Source organism: Prosopis cineraria, unplaced genomic scaffold (genome assembly GCF_029017545.1).
Source record: "Prosopis cineraria cultivar Desert tree isolate PC_DT_omini unplaced genomic scaffold, ASM2901754v1 PC2, whole genome shotgun sequence".
In the NCBI taxonomy this organism is placed as follows: domain Eukaryota; kingdom Viridiplantae; phylum Streptophyta; class Magnoliopsida; order Fabales; family Fabaceae; genus Prosopis; species Prosopis cineraria.
In genome coordinates, this window is record NW_026555333.1 from 1,443,477 (window position 1) to 1,449,732 (window position 6,256).

Sequence of the window (6,256 nt, forward strand, 5' to 3'; positions counted from 1 at the left end):
CATTCACTACCCCGATCTTGTCAATACCTCCATCATAGACTCCATACACTGAAAAGAAAACCATATAAGCTAGACACCTTTATTACATCAGTTTCTCTACTTGCACCACTGATAAGAACTTATACTCATTAGAAATATTAACCGGTGTAATATGTACTAGTAATAAAATTGTCTTCTTAGCACAATCCAAGGTGGCATTATTTGCCATCAACCAATTTATACTGATAATCACGTCCAAACCCTTCATAGGATTCAAATCAAATTGAGAGTGGTAGAATGATTTTCAAATTTCACTTCTACATTCAGATATGCTTTACTAGTCATATCAGATGACCTACATGGAGTAGACACTTTAATCACTTATGGCAGTTTATACAAAGGAAGTCCCAATCGTTATATATATTAACGTGAAATAAATGAATGTGTAACACCGAAATCAAATAATGCTTTAATCTTCTGCTTACAGGAAATGATACCTTTTATCAAATTCAGCGTTGTCCTAGCCTCCTTCTGGGATAGTATGTAGACTCATCTCGAAATGGTAGATCTCTGCTTTGCCATCTCTATTTTGGCCTCAAGGTACTGCCTCGTCAGATGGCCAGGTTTCCTGCACTCAAAACTTACTCAACACCTCTCAATATGTGACCGCTTACACTTAGCACATGGTGGTGATCAAGCTATACTCAAGGTCGGGGCAAGCATATTGAAAGCCTGTCGAGATGGTTGTGGACTACTAAAAATTCTAAATTCACCCCTTTAAATCGTTCTTCAAGTCTGTGATCCTCTAATAAAACTCTTTCGACCTAATGCTGCAGAACTACTCTAGCCATAACCAGTCTTAAAAACTCCTCCAGAAGGGCCTAGGGAGGATGAAAACCTCTCATGACCATCTCATGTCCTCTCTACTTCTACTTGTCGCTTCTTGTTGTAATAAAAAGCCGATTATACATGTCACCATAAGTGGTCACCCCTAACAGAGCAATCTATTGTTTATATTCTGGCCTTATCTAGCCTCTTCGCCTTCCACTCACTATCATCCATCTCATTCAGATAAGTAAAAAACTTTGATAGTTGATTAAACTTTTGAATAAATGTTTCTTAATCCAAGTCTCCTTGTCATAATGTATGAAATTCAGCTTCTTTCTCATATCTAAATGCTGGAGGAAAATGATAGTCAAAGAACATTTCTTTGAATTGTTCCCAAGTCAACTGACGTTCATTCGAAGGCCTTGCAAAATTTCACTAATGTTTAGCATCCTCAACCAAATACACAGTAGCTAGAATTATCTCCTGTTCTGCAAAGCATGGTATCACCTCAAAGATGATTTCAACTCTTTCTATCCATTTCTCTACTTCTCCTTCCTTCATAGTGCTATTAAAGGTTGGAGGGTTAAATCGAGAGAAAGTCCTCCATGCTAGTCAATAGAAATCCCTTAAGCGTCTCCATTTACTCTAGTCCCTGATGATCCGGGTCTACCAGCAAAATCATGAGATGGTTCTAATCTGCTCTCACGAGCCTCCTCTAGCCTACTTTGTTCCTCCTCACGACCTCTATTATAAAGTAGAGCATCGTGGTCTTGAATAGTTATTTGAATACTTTTTATCATATCCTGCAATTCTACTAAAATTGCATTATTATCCTGAGGCCTTTTTTGCTATTCTGATTATATCTCCAGTTGTACTTCTAGTATAGGCCCTTCATTCTCTGATAAATTTTTAGGTAGATTACCTGCATTTTGACTTCTTCTAACCATTTTTCTCCCCTCTTAAGAAGGAACCAAACAGAGAAGGGAAATTAGTTAGAAAATAAAGGAAATAAGATAAAGGGAAAGAGTTATGTACATAAAGTGATAGGGACGCGGAAGCAGAATCGTGCTAGTTTAGGGACAGAACCCTGAAACAACAAAAACACAAGAACAAGAAGAAAGGGATGAAATTTATGACGGAAATAAAGAAAGGTATGAAGTAAACAATAGGATAATGATCAAGACGAAGATCCTCTAGAACACCTGCCTCTAGGAACCTCAACCTTCGAAGACACCACAAGAGTTGATCACGCTCTTGATCACGTCTGTTTCTCACACGGGATACCACCACAAAGCACTAAGGCTCACAAGAGTTATAAACTCTAAAATGAATAATTTCATTCAACTTCTGTGTTGTTTATAATAGGGAGCATGCCTAATTTATATAGGCTCATAGAAAAAAATATTTCCTAAAATTAAAACCCTAATTTCCTAATACTAAAAGGAGAAATAATATAAAATAATGATAAAATATTCAGCCACATAATTTAGGAGATGTGATCCTAAAATTATGGGATTACAAAATTTAGAAATTAATACTATAATTAATTCTAACCTTTGACTAGACTCAAAATAGAAAATCAAATCAAAGGACCATTAAAATAGGAAATAATTTAGGAGACAATCAAGGGATCATAAAGGATTTAAAATCACGCCACCCTTGACTTCTTTACTAGGGTTTCATGCCTCCTTGCTTGCAAGAGGCTCAACTTGTAGTCTTTATTGCATTGGGCTAAGGTCTGCATCTCTTGGGCTTGACTCTTCATAAGTTTGGATCCTAAATACATTATACACGTATAGATGCTCTCCTTTGGGCTTGAGAGGAGCGCCCCAATGCTCTCCAAGCTCTTGAACTTCTTGCACAAGACTAAACAAGGCTTGCTTCATGGCTTTAGTTCGGGCTCTTGTCATTGGACCTCCAATATGTTGTAATGGGTCTTTAGGTACGTTGGATTGAAAGTATTGGGTTCCTTCTATATCACCATGCTCATGATTACCATCCTCAAGCTTTGTTGCCATTAATGCTATGTCACCCGTGCCATGGGGTCTATCATTCCCTCCCAGTTGGAAAGGATTCGTCCTCGAATCTGCAGAATCATATAAAGATAAATCAGAAACATTAAATGTGGCACTAACATTGCCATAAGAGCTAGGCAAATCAATCTTATAAGCATTATCATTAATTCTTTCCAAAACTTGGAAAGGTCCATCTCCTCGAGCTTGAAGTTTGGACTTCTTTTGATTAGGAAATCTCTCTTTCCTTAAATGTAACCAAACCCAATCTCCAGGCTCAAAGATCACACGTCTTCTGCCTTTATTAGCTTGCTTGGCATATTGCTCATTCTTTCGCTCTATGTTTGCTTTAACCTTAGCATGTAAGTCTTGCACAAACTTAGCTTTTTTCTTACCATCAGTGTTAGCATGCTCAGAGAAAGGCAAAGGTAAAATATCAATAGGAAATAATGGATTGAAACCATAAACAATTTCAAATGGAGAATAAGAAGTAGAAGAATGAACAGCCCTGTTGTAAGCAAATTCAATATAAGGTAAACAATTCACCCAATTCTTCAAATTCTTCTGAATTATTGCTCTTAATAATGTAGTCATAGTTCTGTTAACTACCTCAGTTTGACCATCAGTTTGTGGATGGGCAATAGTGGAAAAAAGTAACTTAGTCCTTAATTTATGCCATAGGGTACGCCAGAAATGACTAAGAAACTTCACATCTCTGTTACTCACAATAGTCTTAGGTAAACCATGTAAACGAACAATCTCTTTAAAGAATAAGTCAGCAATGTTAACAACATCATTAGTCTTAGCACAAGCAATAAAGTGTGCCATCTTAGAGAACCTATCAATAACAACAAATATGGAATCTTTGCTTGCAGAAGATTTAGGCAATCCAATTACAAAATCCATAGAGATATGTTCCCAAGAGTGAGAGGGGACAGGTAAAGGAGAGTAAAGTCCATGAGGTTGGATCTTAGATTTTGCCTGTCTACATTTAATGTATTTATCACAAACAGATATGACATCTTTCCGCATGTGAGGCTAAAAGAAATGATCAGACAAAATAGCCAAAGTTTTATCTACACCAAAGTGTCCCATCAAACCACCACTATGTGCTTCCTTAGTAAGCAACTCACGCATAGAACAAATAGGAATGCATAATTTATTTTTCTTAAAAAGAAATCCATCAAATTTAAAGAAATCACCAGATCCATGATTTTCACAAGATTTCCAAATATTTTTAAAATCAGGATCAGTTTTATAAAGATCTTTTAGAATCTCAAAACCAAGTAATTGAGCATGCAAATAGGAAAGTAATGTATACCTTCGAGATAAGGCATCAGCAACGATATTTTCTTTACCTTGCTTATGCTTAATCACATAAGGAAAGGTTTCAATAAATTCCATCCAGCGAGCATGTCTCTTGTTTAACTTACCTTGAGACTTGAGAAACTTTAAACTTTCATGATCAGAATGAATGATAAATTCCTTGGGCCACCAATAATGTTGCCATGTTTCTAAGGCCCTCTTTAGAGCATAAAGCTCTTTGTCATAGGTGGAATAATTCAAAGCTACGCCGTGAAGCTTTTCACTGAAGTAAGCTATGGGCTTAGAATCCTGCATTAAAACAGCACCTATACCAATACCAGAAGCATCACATTGAATTTCAAATGCTTTAGAGAAATTGGGCAAAACAAGTAAAGGGGCATTAGTCAATTTATCCTTTAAGGTTTGGAAGGCCCTTTCTTGTGTTTTACCCCATTTAAAGGTCGTATCCTTCTTAACAAGTTCATTAAGAGGGGCAGCAATGCTAGAGAAATCCCTAACAAATCTCCTATAGAAGCTTGCTAAGCCATGGAAGCTTCTCACTTCACTTGCATTCTTAGGGGTTGGCCATTCACAAATAGCCTTAACTTTCTCCTCATCTACACGAATTCCCTGTGATCCAACAACAAATCCCAAAAAGATAACAGAGTCCATGCAAAAGAAACACTTTTGAAAATTAGCATATAACTTATATTCCCTCAAGATGTCAAACACATTTTTAAGATGATTCATATGATCAGTCAAAGATTTATTATAAATCAGAATATCATCAAAGTAAACCACAACAAACTTGCCTATAAACTTCCTAAAAACATGATTCATTAATGCCATAAAAGTGCTAGGAGCATTAGTCAAACCAAAAGGCATAACTAACCATTCATATAATCCAAATTTAGTTTTAAAGGCAGTTTTCCATTCATCACCTTCTTTCATACGAATTTGATGATAACCACTTCTAAGATCAATTTTAGAAAAGATAGAAGCACCATGCAATTCATCAAGCATATCATCAAGTCTAGGGATAGGGTAACGATACTTTACAGTGATTTTGTTGATTGCTCTACAATCAACACACATCCTCCAAGATCCGTCTTTTTTTGGCACCAAGATAACAGGGACAGCACAAGGGCTAAGGCTCTCACGCACAAAGCCTTTCATCATCAATTCCTCTACTTGGCGCTGGATCTCCTTAGTCTCTTCAGGGTTAGCCCTATAAGCAGGCTTGTTTGGAATAGCAGCTCCAGGCAAGAAATCTATCCTATGCTCAATTCCTCTTAAGGGAGGAAGTCCATCAGGAATTTCATCAGGAAATAGATCTCTATAATCCTGCAACAAAGAGACAACACTAGAAGGCAAAGTGGGGTCAAAAGTGTTAGTAGAAAAATAAATATTCTTGGGAATTACAATAAGGGCTTGCTCACTCATCAAAGCCTCTTGAATCTTACTTTTCTCACACAATAATATTTTTTTTTCACTATTTTCCTTCACTCCCACCATTCTATTTTTTTTTTCTTTTCTCACCTTCTCACCACTCTTTTTCCTCTCTTTGATTGATTTTCAAGTAAAGTAATACTCTCTTTCTTTTCTCTCTCACTCATGCCACAATCAAGGAGATCTCTCCTTTGCTTGTAATCTTGAGTAATCTTTAGTTGATCTTCATAGGCTTGGATGGGCCTAAGAGGATTTAATACAACAGTCTTGCCTTTAAAAGGCACCTTGTAACAATTTCTAAAACTATCATGAGTAGCCTTACTATCAAACTGCCAAGGCCTACCTAATAACAAGTGTCCAGCAAGCATAGGGGCTACATCACATAATACATCACAAGTATAAACTCCAACAGAGAAAGTAATCAACACTTGCTTAGAAACCCTAATTTCAGCAGAATCATTCAACCATTGCAATTTGTAGGGCTTAGGGTGTGGAATTAAAGGTAAAGATAATTTATCTACAAGTACAGTGCTAGCGACGTTAGTACAACTACCACCATCAATTACCATGCTACACACTTTCTCTTTGATGAAGCATCTAGTGTGAAAAATATGCTCGCGTTGCTCATGTTCATCATCCTCCTTTGGTTGAATATTGAGAGCTCTTCTTGCCACCAAGATAGA